The 22,408-nt window shown below is 43.7% G+C and overlaps 1 long non-coding RNA gene across 1 annotated transcript in view; it reads right to left on the bottom strand.

Annotated features, from left to right (window-relative positions):
• Window positions 1-4,471: 4,471 nt before the first annotated feature.
• LOC132251104 (uncharacterized) overlaps window positions 4,472-22,408 on the bottom strand; it is a 151,150-nt gene continuing 133,213 nt past the window's right edge. The window contains exon 4 of the long non-coding RNA XR_009462892.1: window positions 4,472-5,471. This is a non-coding gene — a long non-coding RNA (uncharacterized LOC132251104). The remainder of the gene's footprint in view (window positions 5,472-22,408) is intronic.

The following is a 22,408-nucleotide window of genomic DNA, read 5'->3' as shown; positions in this document are numbered from 1 at the left end:
TCCTTCAAAAATCTGGCCCCAGGTGCCTTCCATGTTCTTGTTGGCCTGAGGTGGAGATGAAAAGACTTCTAACTTGCACCCACATTTAATTGAGCAGTCAGGAGACACGGCTGTGCAGAGAAGCAACTTTGAGAAGCTGTTTAGACTGCTGTATTATTCCTTAAAGCTCTATGGACTTTTCTTTTGTTAACTGAAAGCTAACCAAGTTGTTGAGGAAAATCAAAGGGCTATCGTGGGGCTGTTTGATCCATGATATTCGGGGTGCTTGAGAATCCTGCTGATCTTGTTTTTAGAGCAAACTTTTTCTACCAAGATGAAACCATTCTTTTGGCACTGCACGGCATTGCAGTTATGTCTATTGGGTGGTTTTAAGCTCCACAGTCATCCAGCAGAGATGTTCAAAGGAGGCTAACGAAGTTTCGTTGACATTTAGCAGGTGTGTCATGAAGCGGACTTGGTTTGTGGTGTTCATTTCAATGGACTAAATGATCCCAGAGAGCCTAGGGCAGGGGCGAGCGACTCTTTGGGGGTGGGGACTGTTTTGACAGAGCCTACCTCTGAGCACGGGCCACTTCCAGCACAGCCCACACTGCCACAGCCACAGACACCTTTCCCTGTACAGGTTTCCCTCGATTTATGTGGACTCTTTGTATGCGAATTCGTTCTTATGCAATGAGCATATTTAGACCCATAATTCATTATATGCGAGCATATTTAGACCCATAATTCATTATATGCATGGTAAATTCGCCTTATGCGATCAGCATAGACGATCCCTGTGCGGGGAGGGGAACGAGCTGTGGCTCCACTCTCCCCAGCCCCAGCTGCAGCGGCCCTGGCAGTGGCCAGTGCCAGCTGCCCAGAGCAATTGGGCTGCACCATGCTCTACCTGTCCCCCCTGTGCCTGGGATCCACCTGTCCCCACTGACCTCTGCTCCTGGGCTGTGCCATGCCCTGGTGCAGGCAGCTTGTGTTGGCTGTCCCCAGGGCTGCTCCAGCACGGGTCGGGGTGAATGCTGCACCCTGCACCGCCTGGCATGGGGGGACAGAAGGAGCACGGTGCAGCCCAGCGGCTGCAGGCATCTGTCATCAGCCATTCCTGGGACTGCTACAGCCAGGGCTGAGGGGGAGTGCCACTCTGTTCCCTCTGCTTTGCTGTCTTGTGCAGCCCCGGGAGCAGTACCCCTCCCCCTGCCCCTTCCCTAGTCCCAGCCTCACACCCTGTCTCCCTCCCTCCCTGCCGTGGGAAGCTATCCCTATTTATTACCTTGTAAAGTGGGTTCGCTTTATGTGAATTTGATGTATGCACCATTCTCCAGGAACACACATACCGCATAAATCGAGGAAACCCTGTACTCCTGCCGCTTCTCCCCTCTATCTGGTCACTATGTGAGAGAAGGTCCCTGTTGCCAAAGGCCCCCCGCTCCTCCCTCCCCTACCTCCTGCTGCCAAAACACTGTAGAATAGAAGCTCCCCAGCTCTGCAAACTGGATAACTTTGTGGGACAAATCTGGATCCCGAGCCATAAGCTGCCAGACCCTGATAAAGAGTTTAAATCATCCTGACAATGTACAGCATTTGCCGCGTTAGCAAAGCTCAGCATTTCCGGTACAGAAACTTTGGCTTGCTTAGCTCCAGGGAAAACAACCTTTTATTAAAAGATCAAGAGAAGGAAAATGATCTCGTGAGGTCCCTTCGAGCCCCAAATGTCTATGAAATCTATTAAATCTATGAAGATCTAGATTAAAGGATCTAAAAGAAAAAATCACTACATGGAAAGTAAGGAAGGAAGGCTTTCAACTGAATGACATCCTTTACTCTCAAAATGCAGCTTCTTTACAATCCCTGCTAGCAAACATGCAGCCTTCCAGCCACTTCAAGGCCTGGCTAACTTGTACCATTGGTGACATTACCTTTAGCTGTCTCTGGTCACGGGCTCATAACAAGGTTTTTCAAAAGCTTCCCAAGGCAAGTCAGCCAGATACTTTAAAAATAAAAAAGAAGTTGGAATACGAGATAAGAAAAGAAGAAATGAAGTGGAGGGGTGTGACAGCAGGAACCCCTGTTTCATATTATAGATGGTGGTCAGGATTGAGCAAAAGCCAGTAGGGCAGTGCCTCTTTGGCTTGGTCTTATCAGGAGATCTTTGAGAAGCAGGACCCAACAGTGCCATGGTGGCTCTCAGGGTCTGGGGGACAGCAAGGATGACAGCCATGCTGGCCAAGCTTGCTCCTTCCCATCTGCCTGTCCTCTAGGCCTCCAAAAGTCATGATGGTCAAAACAACCATCCTCATTCATTTCTTCACCAATTAGATCTAATTCTCAACACACTAACTTTGATCCATTGATTTCTAGTCCTGGGCTTCTTTTGGTTACCAGATATAACAGTGCTTAGATGAGGTCAGTAGGCTCTGCATTTCCAGTACAGAGCCCTTGGCTTGCTTGACTTCAGGGGAAACAACCTTTTATTAAAAAATCTAAAGGAGGACAATCCAGATGTAGATGAAAAGATCTAGAAGAAAAAATCATTAGAAGAAAAAATCATTAGCTTTTATTACTCTAATGTAAGTGTTTCTGTCTTCAACTGACTTTTTATGCAATTTTTGGTAGCGCACCAAAAGAAACTTCTATAACGGGGAACAATTTGGAATACAAGCCTCCATACCACAAGCTGTGTTGCAAACTGCATCGCCATATGTCAGCAGTTATAGTTGCTTTTCAGAACTTTGTGCAAGATCCTTTTTATAGTATTTACTATTTCTTTACACTCCAAAACGAGTCTAATCAGTGCAACTAAAATTACTGATTCAGCAGCACTATAAACAGCAACAACAAAAAATTAAAAAGTTCACCTGACCTCTGTCTTGCCCTTCTTAAAATAACTACTGTTCTTTGATAATAGTCTCTAGCTACAAATCCACTGGAAAGAAATACATTCTTGATTAATTCCAGACAGAAAAAAAAATCAATGCGATGTACTCAGAACTCAGCATTAAAGTTAATCTTAATCAGATTTACATGAGATCACCTTTCATATCTACCACAACAATATTTTACACTGTAGTCCCCAATGACAGGAGTGGACCAAGAACTCAGATAACTGAACCAGACTAAAATCTCATTCTTATGAGATTATTTTTGCCGTTCTCATGGATTTGTCTAGGGAATGTCTGGAGAAGACTCATTTCTCAAGTATTGTACCCAATGGATTAGGGAAATTTTCATACTGGATACAGAACTGTGCAGTAAGCACATCATAATGCTTTTGAACTGGCTACATGAAGTCAGGAAACGACGTAATAATGACCAGCTATTCGAAGTTCATGAGAACCTGAAGCTTTTGTTAACTTCAGTGGGATTTGTAGGAGCACTGGTTTTCTAGCGATCAGACTATTTTTTTTTCAATTCAGTGTCCAAAATATAAATGGAAGAGATTAAGGTCAGGCACACAAGTTTACAAAAGTATGGCTTGGCATTTCCTTTTGTAATATTGATATGACAATAGATAAGAGCGTTAACTGTGTGGATTTACTATAATGTGTACCTGAGCAGTAAGCACATAAAGAGGCATTAAAAAAATAAATGGAATCAGATCTCCATGACACTGGCTTAGAAGATACTAAAAAATGATTTGTGTCTAGCACGTAAACCATTTTAATACCAGTTAAGGTGGCCTTTGGTTATCAATTGTGGCAGGGAACAAAAAGGTGCATAAACCCCTGATGCAATCATTAGGGAAGAAGCAGCCTTCAGCATTGGAATTCACATATTAAACCAATTCATTAAAATGCGTCATTTAGGGTTTTTTTCCTGGGATAGGGCAGCTCTTTTCTCATTTATTTTTCAGCAAATGGTAATTTTCCAAGCCCTGATTCCTTCCAGGGATCTTGCTCCTACCACAGCTGTAATCCTGCTTCTTCCTTTGTACTTTTCTTTCTCTCCCAATTATTTCCTGATGTGGGAGAATCTTTCCCTGATTCATGACATTAATATGGCCGGTGTTTTGGGATGAAGCTGACTGCAGCCCATGGTGGGCTTCTCTTCAATGGGAAGGTACGACTGAAGCACAGGGAAGCAGAGCCTACAGCAATGAAGACCCAACAGGAAATCCAGACATCACATCTTAACTTCTCCATGGGCTGGCTACATAGTGCTAGCCTGCCTGCTACTCTACAGTCTTTATTTTAATTGCAATGACTTCATCTCAGATCATATCATTAACCCATTCTTGTGTTGGCCCAATACAGAACCAATGTCTCAATTCTGCTGGGAGCAATGGCTCAGTGTCCTGGTATGAAGTAGGCTAAGAAATGATGGGACATGAGTAAAGATGAAATAAAGGTATTAAGCAGCCGAGAACTGGCCTCTTAAACCTTGATCTTTAACAGAAAACAGAGGCAAAAAACATAACAGAATGTTAAAAAAAATCAATCTGAAAACACAGAGAAGCAAAGAAAAAGAGGACCTATATTTCAACCACTGGTTTTGTAGCTAATAGACTCAATGGAAATCTGTCTCATGTCTTGCATGGTCTAATTTAATTTGCATATACCCCTTTTCTTTTGAGGAACCTGGACATTTGTTGTTATTTCTCTGTTATTCTGGTAACTTTATCCTTTTAACCACCAAGGCATAAAGTTTCCCAAGTCCTTAGAAAGTTAATAGGACAGTGAAAACCAAAGGTCAATACTATAGTTCCTGCAGGTCCCCTCCTGCGACTTTAATTGCATAGTCAATAAAAAGTTTCTCAATGCTACCACTCTTAACATTTAGCACTTCCTGTTGTGTTCAGTAGACTTGCGTCTCATCTATGGAAGTACGAGGGGAAAACCTGCACCAATGAAGACGACAGAATATGCAAGACATTAGTACAAATTGGTTGCCACCTTCTATGCCACATCCATAGTTGGCTATAGATAGGCTGAGCGAGAATGATAAAGGAGCGCAGGAAATACATACAAGTATCCTGGAACCAGTCTTCATTAATATTCACCACTAGGGATGAGCACATTTTAGCAACAGATTTGACACAAAATGTATCTGTTTTGGGGGCTTGTCACTGTTTTCATTTTTTCCCCTCTTTGTGTTTTCTCAGTGGGTTTACAAATGGCTAACTAAGTAAAGGAAGCCTGAGTTATGGACTAGGGCAAGAAGAAGCCTGCTAAAGTAAGACAAGTGCAAATGGTGTCCTTTATATACTGAAACAACTTACTCTAGCAACAGTTTTGATATACTATATTAAACCAAATCACACTGCGTATAGATGGGGCCACACATGCAAAGCTAATAAAGTTCAGCACTCTCTTAGTGCTACAGTTTGCACAAGTCCCAGTGTGGTGGGTTAGCACAATTTAGGCGCTGTTTTAATTTATATCAGCAACTCAACAACCCAGCTGTAATCACAGTAGGATGTAGAAGTGTCATGTCCATGGCCTCTCTGCGTAGTCCATTTTCCCTTCATCACTGCAGTTCTAGGTGGAAAGCAAAGCATGTGGTTACAAGTCCTCTGCACCAGACTGATACCATCATAGGATTACTTTTTGTGCAGTGATGCTCCTCCCAGGATTGCTTAAGACAATGCTTATGTCAGAGGACGGCGGTACAGAACCACCCCAGAAGACCCATCTCTCTAGTCTTACTTGCTGCATTCAAATGTTTCCACAGCTTTTACTCCTTTCTCAGTCTCTCCCCAGCAGAATGGAAAATCAAAAAACTTTCATGTGCGAGTCAAACATTTGATTCCATAAACTTCAAGTGAGTCATAAATGAGGCTACACTGTCCTAAAAAATATACCCGAATGCTTTGCAACTCCCCGAGAGAAGACTCTGACATGAACATAAAAGAGAAACCCAAACTTACAGACACTCAATCGCTTCCAAATTGCACATGATATTGCTGCCTTTGCTAAAACTCCCTAAAGGCCTTTGAAAAATAAATTAGGGAACTTGATGAAAGAATAAACGGGAGACCAAAGTCATGCTTATTAACTGATTTGCTAGTTTTCTGTTTCTCATGTCCCGTGGACTTCAGTATGCCTCTTGGATGTACCTTGTATAAGACTGTTCAGCTGCATGGCAGTTGATTTGTACCATATGTCCCTGATATACTCAAATACAAACAGTCAAAGAGTTGGCTGGAACAGAGGAGAATGAAAGAGTGCAACAGAAAGAAAATAATTAGAAGTTATGGACCATATCCACCTCCTTCCCTTGAAATCAGTGGACAGATGGTCAGTGATTTCACTGGGCCTTGGATTGGCCCTCTTAAAGGATAACTTATTGGGCCAACTCATGAATGTTGTTCCAACCAGGAAGCTGGGTGGGTCAGTTGGACTCATGGACAACAAGAATTGTGTCTGCTTGGAAAAGAGAGCGGTTCTTACATCTGCCTTGACATATGGAGCAGGACATGCCAACCCAACTAGGAAGAAAAAAAAATGCCCTTGGTTTGGGTATTATACTTTCTGAGACATCTGTTGTGTTCTTAAGATACAGAGCGCCGTGACCAAGCTAACATTTATGTCGAAGAATTAACTATAAACCACCAGGTCCTACTGACCCCAGGAGAATTGTGCCTTGTTAGTATTGTACTCTGCTTCAGAGTGGGCTGGTCAACGGGTAACCATTGACCTGAACATTTTCCATACAGCTCTTCATTTGTATACTATAAGCAATATGAACAGAAGACCTAGACCTGGGATGGGTGGGAAGCAGATTTCCCACTCTATGAAAGTTTATGAGATTTTAAATATATGTATTTACTATCCCAGATCACAATCACAAAACCACGAGTGCATTTTTCAAACTAAAAATGCAAAAAAGTCAGAGCAGACTAATCAAGACTGAAAATAATCTTAACATTTTTTCTTTTTACTCATTATTCACTGAAATTTTGAAAATGAAAATGTAGTTTTGGAGGTGAAAAATTGAAGGTTTGCATTTAGACATGGGATATTATAATAATTTCCAACCTTTCCACCTTCCCCCCCTGCAATTTTTTTTAAGACAGGAAATTCATTGACAGCAGTCACTGTTTTGACAAAACGTTTCGTGGGTCTTTCATACTAATCCTAATGATATTTATGATAATGTCATTGAAAGTTACAGCTCCACCGAAGCCAAAAGAAATGATACCAATTCACATCAGCTAATGATCTGGCACATGAGATCGCCCACTCAGAGACAGACAATTCACCTTTTCTAGCCCATGGAAAGCAACGGTCCGGAGAAGAACAAAAAAGACAAAAAAGAGGAGAGTGCATTATTATGAACTACATGAGCACCAACAGATCAGGAAACTAATGACTGCGACAGCAATAAAATATAAATTGGTAATGCACATGCACACAGCCAGACGCTGCTCACTTTGGAAATCTGGTCCTTTCTGTCATGCTTTGGAAGCAAGCCGATGTGTATGTTTTCTTGACTTAACTATGGGCCTGTCCTTAAATCACCCAGCAAAGATGACGCTGTATGCAGAAGCTGGTGCGTAACCCTCTAGAACAGGCATAAAGCAGCATCTTCGCCACTGAGAAATGGTAACAGATGTGCAACAACTGGATAGCTCACATAGCTGCAAGAGCTGACACGCATCACAACTTCTCAAACATTTCTGACGGTAACATGGTTGAGGAAAAGGCACAAAAGGAGCGTAAATGGCTAGCTGGACCTAGGGTTGTGCTCTGCTAATCTGGCACATTTTTTTTGGTTTCTTATGGCACAGGATATGCATTGCTCAGTATTTCATTGCCAGCACGACAAGCTACAAGACGCAGGGAGTTTTGGCTGTGAATGGCAGGGGAGGATGAAATTTTATGTGGTGGCTATCCATTGGAGCTTGGCAGTTTCTGTTTTGGAGAACGAGGTTAGGAAAATGCATTGCCTTACGCAGGTTAAACAAAAATAATCTGGTGAGCTTTTCCTTGAAACGGCTCTACTGGCCTCAGTGCGTTTGCAAAGACAGTGGCTTTTTTTTTTTGTTTTTTTACCATGGTAGTGGCTTTTGTCATCTCCACAAAAACCTGCCCAAATTGGAGAAATCATAAGCAGGAATTCTGGTTTTCTCTGTTCGACAACTGCAAATGCTCCAATTTAAAAAAACCCAACAAATCCAAGTTTATGATAATCTAATAAAAGATCCCATCATAATGCATATGCATTGTAGGGCCCAGTTCAAGTTAGGGCAAGCTTAAACTTGGCATTTCATTAGCAGAGAGGGCTTAATTTTGCAATGTTGATAATGTTCTTCTGATGCAGTGTCTGTCTGTCTGCCTGACTGCTTTCCGAAACGATTCTTCAGCAAGACTGGAAGTTTTAGGTCAACTGGCCAGACCTCTGCCGCTTGAGCCGATGCAGCTAATTCACTGCAGTATATAGTGATCATTGGGTTTAATAAATAAAGACATACATTAATTAGAAGAACTAAATGGCAAACTTTAATTAGAAGTGGCAGTGCAGAGTTGTGCCCCTTGCTGCTACCAGGCGGCACCTCGCCAGTGTGGTATGGGGCTCATGGCGGCAGCACCAAGCTTCCCTGCCCTGCTCTGCCCTGCCATGCTGGGTACCCACGCTGGGCCATGGAGGTCTCAGGGGGAGGGCAGCATGGCAGGTTGCCCTAGCCTGCAGCTGGCCGCCCACATCTGCCCCCAGCACGGGCTCCACTCCAAGTGCACCCTCTTCGCTAACAAAGTACCAAGTTTAAGCTTGTCCTAACTTTAACTGGGCCCTACGATGCATATGCATTATGATGGGATCTTTTATTATATTAGCATAAGCTGGTTTTTTTTCTACAAGACCCCTGCACCATTCAGTGCACAGGAGGGACCTGCTCCGGGGACCTGCCACAGAGTTCATAGACTCAAGGAAGCATAGGACCGGAAGAGACCTCTGGGTCACCCGATCCAACCCCTGAATAAATGCAGGAATGCTACACCCAAATCATCTCTGAGCAATGTGTATCCAACCTCTGTTTGCAAATCTCCAGTGAAGGAGATTGTACAGTTTCCCCAGGCCGTCTATTCCATTGCCTTACTGTTCTGACAGTAAAGAAGATTCTCCTGATACCAAATCTATACCGACTTTCCTGCAACGTAAAGCCACTGCATGCTGTCCTGTTGGATTCTTCTCCCTCTCCTTTATGGCAGTCTCTCAAATATTTGAAGACTTCTATCATGCTCACCCTCATTGCTCTCCTTTCTGCATACTAAGTTGGGGAAGTCACTTAAACCAAACCTTTCACAGGTGGCCACAATCTGCACACCCCTCAATCTGAGACCCAGGGCTAAGCTGGAAAAGTGCCGTGTATTCGCAGCTACAGCTGAAGTCACGGGACTATCTGCAGTGCTCTGTAAGATGAAGCACTTTGCAAAATCAGATCTTGGATGTCTGCTCTTGGGGATCCAGGGTTAGCAGAGACTTTTTACCTTCATGTCTCCACTAGCCATTTTGGAGGCAAATCATCTTCACGTCCCGCGTGCATTCAAATGGGGAATGGATGATGGAGCCCATGGTCATCAGCTATGGAACTTGCACTTGTAATAGCACGGTGCCAGCAGAAGTGCATGTGTATGCCTGTCGGATATCAGAGTGGCTGTAGTAATGGCAGTGCTGGTGGCATAGTAACAACTTACTCCGCATGCAGAAATACTTGGTCCTTTCTGTCTCTCTCCTTCATAATTAGCATTTCAATCAGAAGGTCAAAGGGTGCTGGGGCTGCAGAGGTTACTCAGGAAAATCAGAGGCCAAAGAGATGCCTCGCATTCTACCCAGAGTTGTGATGAGTGTATTAATAAAAGAACCTGATCAAAAAGTAAGAGCGTTAAGTTATTAATTCTGCAGATTCTTCATGTTTTAGAGATTTTTTTCTTAGTGCTCAGAGGGGAACGTGCAACTCTGAATCCTAATGATGTCGGAAAGGTCCATGAGGCAGCCCACCGCTGCTTTTAGGACCTGGCGTGCCCTATGAATACGTCACCAGGATACTTGCTAAGGGGTACGATACCAGACGCAGATCCTCCAGCATGAAAATCCAGCTCCCTCGTTTGCAAATAGAAACAGCTGTCATCATCACGCTCCCTTCTAAGACCCAAGAGTTAAATTTACTGGAAGGTTGGCAGGGAATATCTGAAAGAAGCATAGGAGTTTTTGGTTTTAAGTGAGAAGCTAGTGACAGCTTGGTATCTGACTGCTGGATATATGGAACATTTTACACACTAATAGTGGATTTTCAAAACTATGTTATTTTAAGCTTAATTGCAAAGGCCACATTTTTCTCATGGGATCTACCCAAGCCATACAACATACTTGATTTTGCTGTGCTATCAGCTGTCTACTAAATAAGGCATCCGGTTCAATAATCCCTCACTTTCCATCACTCTTTTAATCAGAGCCATAGTGGTCTGGAGCAAATCCATGTTCTATAGTTTCAGCAACTTCAGCAGACTTGACTGACCTATGCCACCTATACCTCTACTTCATTTCAATCCAAACGTTAGATTTTGTCCATGGCCAACATCCTGCTTCCTGTAAAAGCTTTACAAAGCGTGTTTTAATCCTGAACGTTTCACTTTTAAAAAAAAGGCCACGTTGGCATGTATCAATGTTTATGCCATGCATTCCTGGTCAACAAGTATCTGGGAACAGCAGACTCCCAGAGTAACGTGACACAAGAAACCTTGTCCCTCTGCCATGGGAAGAGCTGTGGAATTATTAAACATCATTTTAAAAGACATAATTTTTAGGCAAAACTTAAAGGAAATATAAATGAGAGTCATAAAAGACATCCCTGGCAAAACACAGGGATAGGAGAGGTAGAAGTGATTTGCTTTCTATAAGGACGGAGAACATGCTGAAATCAGGACACTGAAGTAGGAAGATTTACAGAGGTCATACACTTGCTGTTACTTGGTAACTAGTAGCTCGTTACACCATTATCACCATTCTGATTTTCTGCATGAACGATCCTTCATAATAAGTAATAATTAGCAACAAAGCAGCACGTGCTCTGGATGTCTAAGTCATGACATCCCTACTGTTCACTTTTGGGGCTTCAATATTTGTCTAGTGGCCTCCTCCTGGACACAGCACTGCAGCAAAATCAAGATATTTATAACCTACTTCCACTGTTTTAAATTAACTTTATTTTTTTTTTGCTCGCTCCTGTTTCTCTAGATCCAGGAGTAATTCTGCTACCCAACCATCCCTAGAATGAGACACCGTCATCTAAGCGTGATGTCTGACTTCTTTAGAAGGGAAAAGCATACAGGGAAATGCATAACTTGAGTAGATCTTGTGTGGATCACTTCAGTGGATCGACATCCATTTATACAAGCTGAATAATCCTGTTTTCAAACAAACCCAATACCATTTAAATATCCCCACCCCCACCAAAAGAAACACATAGCTATGAAAAATTCAGAATATACTTAAGCAGAACTATTCCCAAGAGGAGTGTCTCAGAGTCTGCCAAGAGGACTTCAACTGATCCTTAAGTAATGAGTCAATAAAAAAAAATTGATATTCATGCTATCTCCAAGGACATATAAATGACATCAGCACTGAGACTGTTTTATAGTTATATTTATTGACGAACAAGAACATGGCTGAGGAACAAACAATACTGTAAGCCGGGATAAGTGTCTAAATGGCCAGCTCCCATGGGGGTGAAAGAAGTTATTTAGGTTGACAAGTTATATTTAGAGTAACCAAAACTAGTTGCACTATATCCTTTCTCTGGTGTATGTGTAGCAGATGCATGGATGAAGACACTGAGCATTGTAGAAGAATTATCTGGGGCATCTCGGGCTCATTATCTAAGGCAGATCTGCTCACCTACCAGAGTGACTGTTCTGCATGAGTATATGATTTGTAACAGAATATATTCATGGCAGGGGATTTGGGGTAAGCAAACATCTAATTCATTCCTCCATTTTGGCAGCCCATCTTACCACTCCTAAATAATTAAAAGGTTTATTAAAAAGGTTTTAAAGTCATTCAGTGGGAAGAAATGTTTGTGTGTTGAGGCAGGGTTGGAGAAAGATGCATCACAGTTGGGAGTAGACACACACTACGCAGGGGTTCCTGGATTACCGAAAATTTCTGCTAACATTTTAAGGGGCTTTGATGATTTGTAGTCTTCCCTCTAAGAATACGTGCAACCTCACACTTTGGTTTAGTCCCAAGTAAATTGAGACTATTTCTGAAGCATCATTAAGTCATTGGCAATGCATCACTTGGAGTTTAAATATTGTTGTAACACCATTGGACTCTGGGTTTGCTGGAAACTCCAGGAAAGAATCTGGACTAAAAAATATCACTCTGTCTAGTCTGCAGATAGCCATGGTGCCCATATGTTAATCCCACCTGCCCCTCTTCACCCTCAAACCACAGGGCAGGGAGGGCACATTCCCAAATAGGAATGATGAAGGTCAGAGAGGAAGACCATGGTGCTCAGCCCTTGATGAAAATATAGTCCCTACAAGACTAATACCTCTTTTAGTCTATGCAGGCAAGAACGGCTCTGTGATTGGGCTTTAGGCTTCTCCTTGTAGCTGGAGAAAGCCTCGTTCTCCAACTTCCGCGCCACTGCACTGTATTCAAAGAAGTTTGTCCAATTTTATTCCAACCATGCAGCTAGTCCATTAAAAGAGTTAATCCCCCCAAAATCCTTGTCTCTAGCATGCCGAACCATCATGGGTACAACATCACTCTCTAACACCACCAGTAAGTCTGAACTCTTTCTGAGGGGTGTCGAACGTTTCTAAAACTCGCACCTCATTTTTAGTTGAGAGAATCCAAACTAAGATGTTTCCCTTGATGTTAAGATCACACTAAACTGTGCATTAGAAAAACTCCAAATGTAAGAAACCTTCAGAATCCAATTTTGCTTCAAGAGCTGATTTTTGCAAAACTTGCTGCTATTATAGCAAATGCAAAAACACCTAAAATCATTGCATTTTTAGAGGCTGAATCTGTGGTTAAAAGCCATCTGTAGCATTCATTGGTGCAAGCTTTATTTTTCTTTTATCACACATTTCAAGAGCATTTTCTTAAAAAAAACCAAAAAAACAAACCCCAGCTCCTAGAGTCATAGATTCATAGACTGTAATGCTGGAAGGGATTTCGGAAGATCATCGGGTCCAGCCCCCTGCACCAGGCAGGAAGGACAGCTGGGGTCAGGTGACCCCAGCAAGGTGACTGTCCAGAGTCATGTGATACCGAAAGAATCTCAGCTTCTGTTTAAAGGAAGTTTTTCAGCTCTCGTGATTGTGAAACCTAAAAAACTGTGAATCCTAAGGTCTACAAAAGAAAAATCAAAGCATAAGAACACGTTTTGAAAAAAATCTCTCATGATTTAAAGCCAAAATTATATGTATGGCATGCTTGGGGTTGACTACGGGTTTAAAAAAAGACAAATCATGATTGACACAAAGAATCAATTGAAACTCTGCTTTGGCTCACCTGTGCATGGAAAGCAAAGTGAAAGTCAGTAGTTGCAAACTCGAGGGGAAATATTTATGTAAACCCTAAGGTCTGTGTTTTGTCGTAGCTAGTAATATCCAATAATGAAATGAAGGGGCTGTTTGCCCTTTGTGGCTATTGAGAAGCAGCTGCTTACAGGAGCCAAAGTTTAGTTCAGTAAGAATGAGGAATGCATTTAATTCTCACTGTTGACTGAAAACTGCATGGACATGTACTTGCATCTACACGCATGCCCATTCGTATTTCTCATGTAGCTTCTGCTTTAACAACAAACTACTAAAGATGAGCTATTTGACCAGGCAGGATTTTAATAATCATCAGGGCAGGAGATAGATGAATACCGTAAAACTAGCCTTAATTATCCCCTTATGTCCTGTCATACCAATAGCAAGCCTGCATCCATCTCTACAGGGACGCAGGGTAAAGTCTGGAGCTGATGTGATCATTTGGCGACGGAGGCAGCGACTCCAGTGGTTATTAGGGGTGGGGATGAGAAGTCAACCATCCTGGAAGTAAACCCAGGTCCCAGTGAAATCAGTTCTACTCTGATCATATTCTGGTTCATGCAACTGGTTTTGGATGCATCCTTGCCCATCTTGCTGTGCTTCAGTTTCCCCGTGGGAACAATAGCAGAACAATCCTGATCTGCTTCAGTAAACTGCAATTAGTTAACAGCCTATAAAAGGCTTTGGTTAAGCTCGCACAGGAATTCATGGGCAGAGCTGGAACGAGGCCTGGTGAAAACTGACCCTCTAAGCTACAGCAACCTCTGTGTGGCCCATGCTTTTGGTCCTACTGTGGCGATGCCTAGCAGGAGCCATGATATGGCAAATCTAGGTAACCTGAACCCTCTTTTTTCCCCCTAGCTGCAAACTTCATGCCCCACCAAGGATGCACAATCCTCTGCAGAGTTTCCCAGGCCAAATCAGTAGAGCCCCCTCAGTTCTGTTGTTCCCTTTTGTCAAAGGAACAGCTTCAGCAATGGCTGGTAGGACATGGGTACACAAAAGCACAAAAGCAAGAGAGCTCAGGTATCTCCGGGACATATGCATTGCATACTCCCAGCAGTGTGCAATGCCGCACAGGCAGCTCCTGATTGAATTTTGCACCTTGGCATCTGAAAGCTGCTGAAAAGTTGTGCTTCCCAAGCTTTACTGTTATCTGCAGTTTGAAAATAATGAGCCAAAGGATTTATGGCAGGGTGGATAGGAAATTGCATTACTCTATTTGTTGCTGTGGAAACACATGATGTGACTGGCTAACCCCATGCACTAAGATATTGAATGAACTTGTTAAAACCATATTTGAAAATTAAAACTGAATGTTGGTTTTACCTGCAACACAGTTATGTAAACCCAGAGAAGGAGACACGAGGCGAGGTTTGGGAAGCAGGTTTCTCTAGCATCTCAGCATGGGCAGTGTGTGCTTTGGGGAATAATTTTCCATTGCACTAGTCAGCGTGCAAGGCACCCGCATATCCCCTGCCTCCGGCCTGCTCTGCAAAGCCATGTAGCCATTTCATTTGGTGGGTGGGTGATATTTTACAGATATAGCACTGCAATCCCTACTACAAACATGATTTTAGCACTGTAAAGGTGCTGTTTCTCAGTACAGCATATTCCTTTACCCATATGGAAATAGCTATACCAATAGATCATACCTTTAAGCTGATATCACTGCATTCATAACCAAGGGGATGGCACAATTTAAACAGGGCCGGTAGAATACATGTACATACAAGCATTAATGGTGCTGTTATCATGAATAAGCATGTTTGATTAGATGAGTGGAGAAGCCTGTATCTATGAATTGTGGACACTGGATCCAAGTGACCTGTACCATGGCTTCAATTTAAACTGAAACAAAGGCAGCCTGAATGATTTTGGCTACTAACCCCTGTATTTATTCTTTTAAAGATCAGCATGGTTTCAAGGCCTGGAGCAGATTCAAAGCACTTTTTGTTGTGACATGCTTTCTAATAAGTTATATTATCTCTCCTCCTATCTCACTGGAAAGTGGCTGGATCTCGTTCACAAATAGAGGTTAGCAGTGGAAGAAAAGCAGTGTTCCCATCTCAAGACAGGACAAAAAGGGAACTTTCTTCAGTCTGTGACAAAACAACAATCATAAATCAATCACTCCGTTAACTGGATCAGGACTTTTCAATTCAAAAGTTTACTGTTTTCCTAGAGTCACACGAAAAAAAGAGAGAGGCATTTAGAAAGGGAGCTTTGCATGTTGAAAATGTCAAAAGGAAACAGCTTCATAGCTGTGCTCCAGATAGTTTTATGGAGGAATCAAATTCATCACAAACCAATCCCTTTCCTATGAAAGGGGCCTACTTGGGTGAATTAACATTTTCTAATGAGGAAAAAGTTTCACTGAAAAAAAAAGTCCTAGTCAATTCCAAAAGAAACCCAGGAGAGATGAATAAAATGGTATTAATATAGGTACGGCTACAGAGGGGTAATGAGAAGCTTCCCTAAATGTCTTTGTTCTGCTTGATCTTCATCTGAAACACTTTATGTCTTTGGACTCCGCCAAGCGTGCAGCCTGCTTGGGGAGAAGGCCACAATAGCTCTCCCTAACTGTAAAGCACTGAGCTCACTGACTACACAAGTCTAATGTAGGCCATGCAGATCATATTTGCAGTAGCGGATCTCTTACATATACAATAGGATACCCCTGGATTAAAGCCCTCCTGAATGCATGTAGATACAAGGTATGTGACTTGTCTCATTGCCTTGCCTGGAAATAAAAAAACCCCCATAGGTATGGCCCTGTAAGCTGGTGTGATAGGTTTCAGAGAGCTAGAGGAAAAGAGCCAGAGCTTAAGAGGCATGAAAAGGCCTATGAAGAGGAGAAGAGAAGAGATGAAAGGCAAAGCCCAGCCCAACCCAGCCTGTTTTTGGTGGGAAAGCCTTGTGTGCCAGGTTTATAGGGCTATACTTAGCCCCAATTATTTCCACCTGCATGAGGCTGGTTTCTCAGAGATTTGCTGTTGAACTAATCTTGGCCAGAACTGGGGAATCCTTCTTGACCCCATTTGCAATCCAGAAGAACATCATGTATTTTTAGAGACAGAATTAAAAGCTTGTCCTGCCTTTTTTTTGTTCCTAATAATACCTTAGACTCGGGATTCACAGACTGCTCCATAATGCAACGCACATCCAAGCTCCCCACCCCTCCAGCTGTAGCCCATGCCTCACACAAAGATATGGGAAGGACCCGGGTAACGGTCACCACCTTGTTTTCAGTCATCAAAATGGCAGGAGTTGAGAAGCCTAATTTACTTCTCCTCGCTAACGCTGCTTCCCTCTTTTTGGATTGGCACTCCATCTGGACAGAGAAATTCCACTTGTTAATTAAAAAAAAATTAAGTCCCAGTCCCTATGTTAATTCACAGCACATTTAAAAAGAAAACAGATGGAAACACAGAAAACAAAATTTGCTACCCTTGGGAAACCAGCCCAGAGTTTCTAGAATGAGTTAATTGCAAAGAGCAAATTAATATATATATATATATATATATATATATATAATTTGAAATGAGTTGGGAAAATCTCTCTGCAGGATTACTTTGGGATCACAGAGATGAGTCAACTTTCAGTGACTGAATGAAGCATTATGTAAGCCTAAGAGTGCAACAGGGGAAAACATAGGGTGGCTTTTCTTGTCTTCTCAACCAATTTATGTCACTGTGCCATTAATTTCAATGAAGTAACTCCTGACTTGCCTTGTCCTCCCTGGGAGGAGAACAGAGCCTATAGACCGGAGAGGTGATCAATGGCAAGACAGCAATTGCAATGCAGAAATGCATGTGCATCAAAGTGCCATGTATTCTGAGTTTACAGCTTGCCAGAATGTCTCATTTTTGTGAAATGCTCTAAAAAAAAAATAAATCTCCTTAATTGTTGTGTATTTCAACTTATTTATAATATACCAATGGAGCCCGCACTGTCTTACTTTTCCTCTCTCCCAAGTTTGCATCAAACAGGAGATAATAAAATCCGGACTTTGCTTCATATCGCCTACAGAAAAATTGTGACCTGTATGTATTAGCGGCTGTCAGGTGAGATATTTTATACCTTGTTAGTGTCAATGCAGTTATTGCTTTTTTCTCTCCGTGAATAGATCGTGCCTTAGAATCCACCTCTTTTATAACCTTGGCCAATTTAGCACAGCAACCCTTGCAGTAACGTTAATATGGTATTTCTTCCCACAAGCCACCTTTAAATGTTTGCTTATTACTAGGATTTCAGATGAGGAAGCTTGCTCGCCTGTTACTCGGTTTGGAGTACGGCCATCGCCGTGGTCTTGGGGACTGTGCAATAACTCTGGTACTTCCTGAAGGAGTTATAGAGTAGGGGATTAAATCACAACTGTCGTAACTCCAAGCTGGGGCAGAGATGCTTGTGCGGCTTTGGGCTGAAAAGGTCTTCCAGGAACAGTCAACACCTTGCAGGATGTTCTGTTCCTAAACCACCCCAGGCTAATGCTTACCCAGCCTCTTCTTGAAACCCTCTGATGAAGGAGATGCTTGACCTTCTTCCACTGTCTTGCTGTTTTTGCAGCATATACTCGAGACCCTTCACCACCTCCCTAGAGTGCAAGATGTATGTGGTGCTACACACTGCAAAGGCTCAGCGAGCTAAAGCCAATGGTGTCCACGCACTTAGCACTGAAATACCTACCTTTTACATGCCCGGTGTTTGAAGCCTGGGCTCTCTTCTGAGAGTTATACACCTCCGAGTAGCATCAAAATTCAGTGTGTCGCTATGTAGAGCTGGCCAGTGAGAAGTGCCGAGGGCAAAGGAGGGTCAGATGCCTCCTGCAAGACTTCGGTGAGAGGCCGCCCTTAGGCCTGTGCAAAGCGACTAGTATTCGCTTTGGATTCAGATTTGGCCGATTCGGGGGACAGCGATTCGATTCGGTGATTTGAATCACTGCCCTGAATTGATTCAGCCGAATCAGCCAGGTCCATCCCCCCGCCAGCTCTCCCAGCCTGGCAATGGCTGCCCCATCTGCCCCAGCTCCTGGTACTTGGGGGGGAAAAAAGCCCTGACTCAGTGAGTGCTGCTGGGCAGGGGGGCGAGCCCCACTGCCCCACACTGTATGGGGGGCTTTCCATGAGCCCCTTGACACTCCCCTCACTGTCCCAGCCCCCACCTTGGGTGCCCTGCCTGACGCAGCTCTGGTCCTTTAAGAAACAAAACCCCAAACCCCCCAAACTCACTAGGTCAATCTTCACTGCCCCCCACTGCCCTGTGCCACATGGGGGGGGGGGGGGGCTCTGCACAAGCCCCCTGAAGCCGAGGCCGCTGCAGGAGCCGGTGAGTCCCAGGGTTTTTTCATTTAATTTTTCCTAAAGGGCCAGAGCCAGGGTAGGCAGGGCAGCCATGGGAAGCCTGGGGGAAAGAGGAGAGGGTCACGGGGATCATGCAGAGCCCCCCATGCAGTGTGGGGCAGTGGGGGGCAGCAGCGATTGCTCCAGTGCCAGGCAGCACCCAGTGAGTGGGGGCTTTTTTTTAAAGCACCAGGAGCTGGAGCAGGTGTGGCAACCATGGCGGGGCCGGAGGATCAGGCACGGGTCGGGGAGGAGGGGCTGGAGGCTGGCAGGAGTCGTCCCCTCCCCATGGTCCCCTTCCCCACTCCACCAGTCCCCCCTCCCTCACCTCCCACTTACCAGCTCCAAGTCCAGCTCCAGCTCCCTGCTGCAGGGACCACCCGAATCATCAAAGCTCTCTGAATCTTTTCTGCAGATTTGGAGAGCTTCAAATCGATTTGGACCTTTTTATTGGTCCCCTGATTTGATTCGGATTTGGCCACCGAATCGGGCCGAATCTCCTCCGAACCAAATCAGCACCTGAAGCGTTGCACAGCCCTAGCTACCATTCACCTGGGATCTACATCCGGGAGCCCCACCTAGAGACAGATAGATGGATGTCCATGCTCTTTCTTGCAAAAAAATAAGCCAGACTCACTTGCTCTCTCAGGTGACAGCCCTGGGTTTAATTTCTTCCTCTGCCTAAGGGGGCTCAACCCATCTCTCCCATCACTCACAAGACTTCTCTCACCATCAGGCTATTACCCTTAAGACTGGGGTGGGGAAGCATTCTCCACCTCTCTTGCCACTGTGCACAAAACTATTCAAGATCCATGGGCCGGAAAGAAAGAGCCAAAACTGAATGGGACTCTGCAGCCTGGTGGTTAGGACACTCACCTAGGAGTGCTCTGGGGTCCGTTCACTGCTCCCAGGACTATTTATGTATTTGACAACAGTCACTGGATGGAGCAGGTAATCAGTCAATGCATAACAAGCCCTGATGGGAAAACAAAGACCACTTTCCAAGAGACCAAAACTCAGATTCACAAACTCTTTAAGTGCCTAATTCCCATTGAAACCAATGAGAGTTAGGTACCTAAATATCTTTGTGAAAGTGTCCCCCTGGTCTCCCTGGGATGCTGTAGGTATGAACAGATGAACAATTATACTGAACTAAGAGAACTTACTTGGACAATAAACCATAAAAATGTAGTTGTTCTTTCCATGTTAAACGGTATTGTTCGGATTTCACTTACTATAGGATAGAGCAAACACAGAAAACAATTGCCACAGATCAGCTGATATGTATAGTGACAAATTCTGGGTTTATCGTAATACTTCTGTGATAACTCTGCTCATGTTGTAAAAATGTTGCAAGCCTCAGTTTCCTCCTGGCTAATTTATATAGAGGAGAAAGAATGCATTGACAATGGTGAAGCTAGGGCTTGCCTGCTAGTGGGCCAAGACAACATGGCATCCCAGTGTCTTCAGGGACATTCTCAGAGATAGGACAAGGCCACAGTGGTCCTGAGCAACACCCCGGGACTCCATGACATGCAGCAATTCCTCCACCCCTTTAACTTCATATAGCTTCTTCAGTTTTTTGCACCCTAAAACTATAGTAGGGAGACACACCGAGCTGAAGAATCACAAAGAAATTGTGTTTTATCTCTTTTTAAAACATAAATATAGTTATATTATAACTAGGTGTCTAAGCAGTGGGAACTAAATGATATAAACTTGGATTATAGACTGAACTGTCAGCTCATTCTCCATGCCAGCCACACCTGCCTGAAATTACTCACCGTGCCTGAAATTAATGTCAGCTACAAATTTACTTCCCCGATATTATCTGGTTAGATAATCATCCCCTTGTAACAACACGAGGCACAATGTATTATTGTTCTAATAATGTGATTTGTTTGAGAGCACTAAGGAATGCTTCACTACTGTTTTATTCCTATGACTCATACCTTAACCAATACCCATCACAAACATGACAAAACACTTAATGGAGGAATGAAACTGCGCATGAAAATCATGTCAATAAATTTAGGCATAAGTAGCATTATTTCTGAATTGATTCTAAATATGTATAAATACAAAGTAAAAAATCAAAAAGAGCCCCTCTTGGGGGGGGGGGGCAGACTAAACAAAAAGAGCAACAATCTGCAAATGATAAATAATCCTTCAGAGAATCACAATGAACAATATTTTGCAGGCAAAACGGAGAGGCCCCAATGAATCCATGGGAGCTGACTCTAGGAAACAGCCCATAATCTCTGTTCTCAAGAGTCATTTTTTTGCTGTCACCAGGCATGTCTACACATGTGCTTTAATCTGTAGTAGTTTATTCTACTGCACATTAAAGCAACACATTAAAAATAGTGCTAATACACTCATGAACGATGCATGCCCCCCGGTGGCTTGGGGGGCATGGCCGCACTGGAGCGTGGTGGTGGGAGCATGGTGGCAGTGAGCGGCGAGCTCCTGCAGACGCCACCAGCACTGTTGGCGTCATGAGGCGGGTGGAGGAGAGTGGCGGGCGGCTACTGCCCGCTGGTGTCGCTGGCAATGTTGGTGGCACCTTTTCTCAGGGTGTGCATGTGCACCCACGTGCAGCCCTATGGTTCACCAATGAATAATGCACAGTAGAATTAGTCTACTACACATGAAGCATCACTAAAAAGGCATTCGCTTTTGCTACTGTGCATGAGGGGAGCCTAATGCACCTTTATGTAGTACCTAATATTAGAGGTACTAATCTTAATGCACAGTAGCAAAAGCACATTAATGAACATATAGACGTGCCCACAGCGATTTCTTTGGGATAGGCAGTCTTGCGAGCAGGGAGAGCATGTACGGTTAGAACTGGAGCCGCAGCAAGGTTTCCACTTTGCTATTTTTGATGGTTTTATCACAAGTCTCTCTTTAATGGATGGGGCTTTTTTTCCCCTTCTCCAGTTCTTGAAGTCAGGTAATCTCAGTGGGGGGTTTTGTCCCGCAGTCAGATTTGACCACATACATTGACAGAGAAGAGCCTACAAGCAGGAAGCCCGAAGACTCAGCACTGTTGAAAGTAAATCAAAAAGCCAAGCTCAAGATTTTTTGTGGTCTTGCCCACAATTTTTTTTTAAACCTTTCATACTGCAAATACTGACATTTTCAAACACGCCTGCCTAGAAGTGGATGCCCAAGTAATTGGCCTGATTTTCAGGGCCGTCAAGCACCCAGAACTCCCATTGACTTTGGTGGAAACTTGCCTGCAGGCATTAAGTGTTGCTTTTATTAAAAGACTGGGGAGATTTGGATCCTTCCTAGAAGAAGGAATCCTGGCTTTAAAAAGAGCTGCCTCTACAACCTATGGCCAGAGACACCCTCAAACTTGGGGCTAAGCTCTGGAGTTCACACTGAGGCACCAAAATAGATTGGACTTGATTTTTAAGAGTTCAACGCCCCCAGCTCCCACCAGTTTCATTTATTGTCCGGAGGCCCGGTGTTGTGACGCTGGGGTTGATGCTGGATGGTGCCCCCCAGTCTCTGCTGTTGAATTCAAATGGCTACAGTGGACTGTAACGAATACCTTCCTTTTTCCACCGAGCC

The sequence above is a fragment of the Alligator mississippiensis genome, chromosome 6 (genome assembly GCF_030867095.1).
Source record: "Alligator mississippiensis isolate rAllMis1 chromosome 6, rAllMis1, whole genome shotgun sequence".
In the NCBI taxonomy this organism is placed as follows: domain Eukaryota; kingdom Metazoa; phylum Chordata; order Crocodylia; family Alligatoridae; genus Alligator; species Alligator mississippiensis.
The sequence above is the reverse complement of the archived record's forward strand: the minus strand, read 5'-3'. Positions and strand labels throughout refer to the sequence as shown.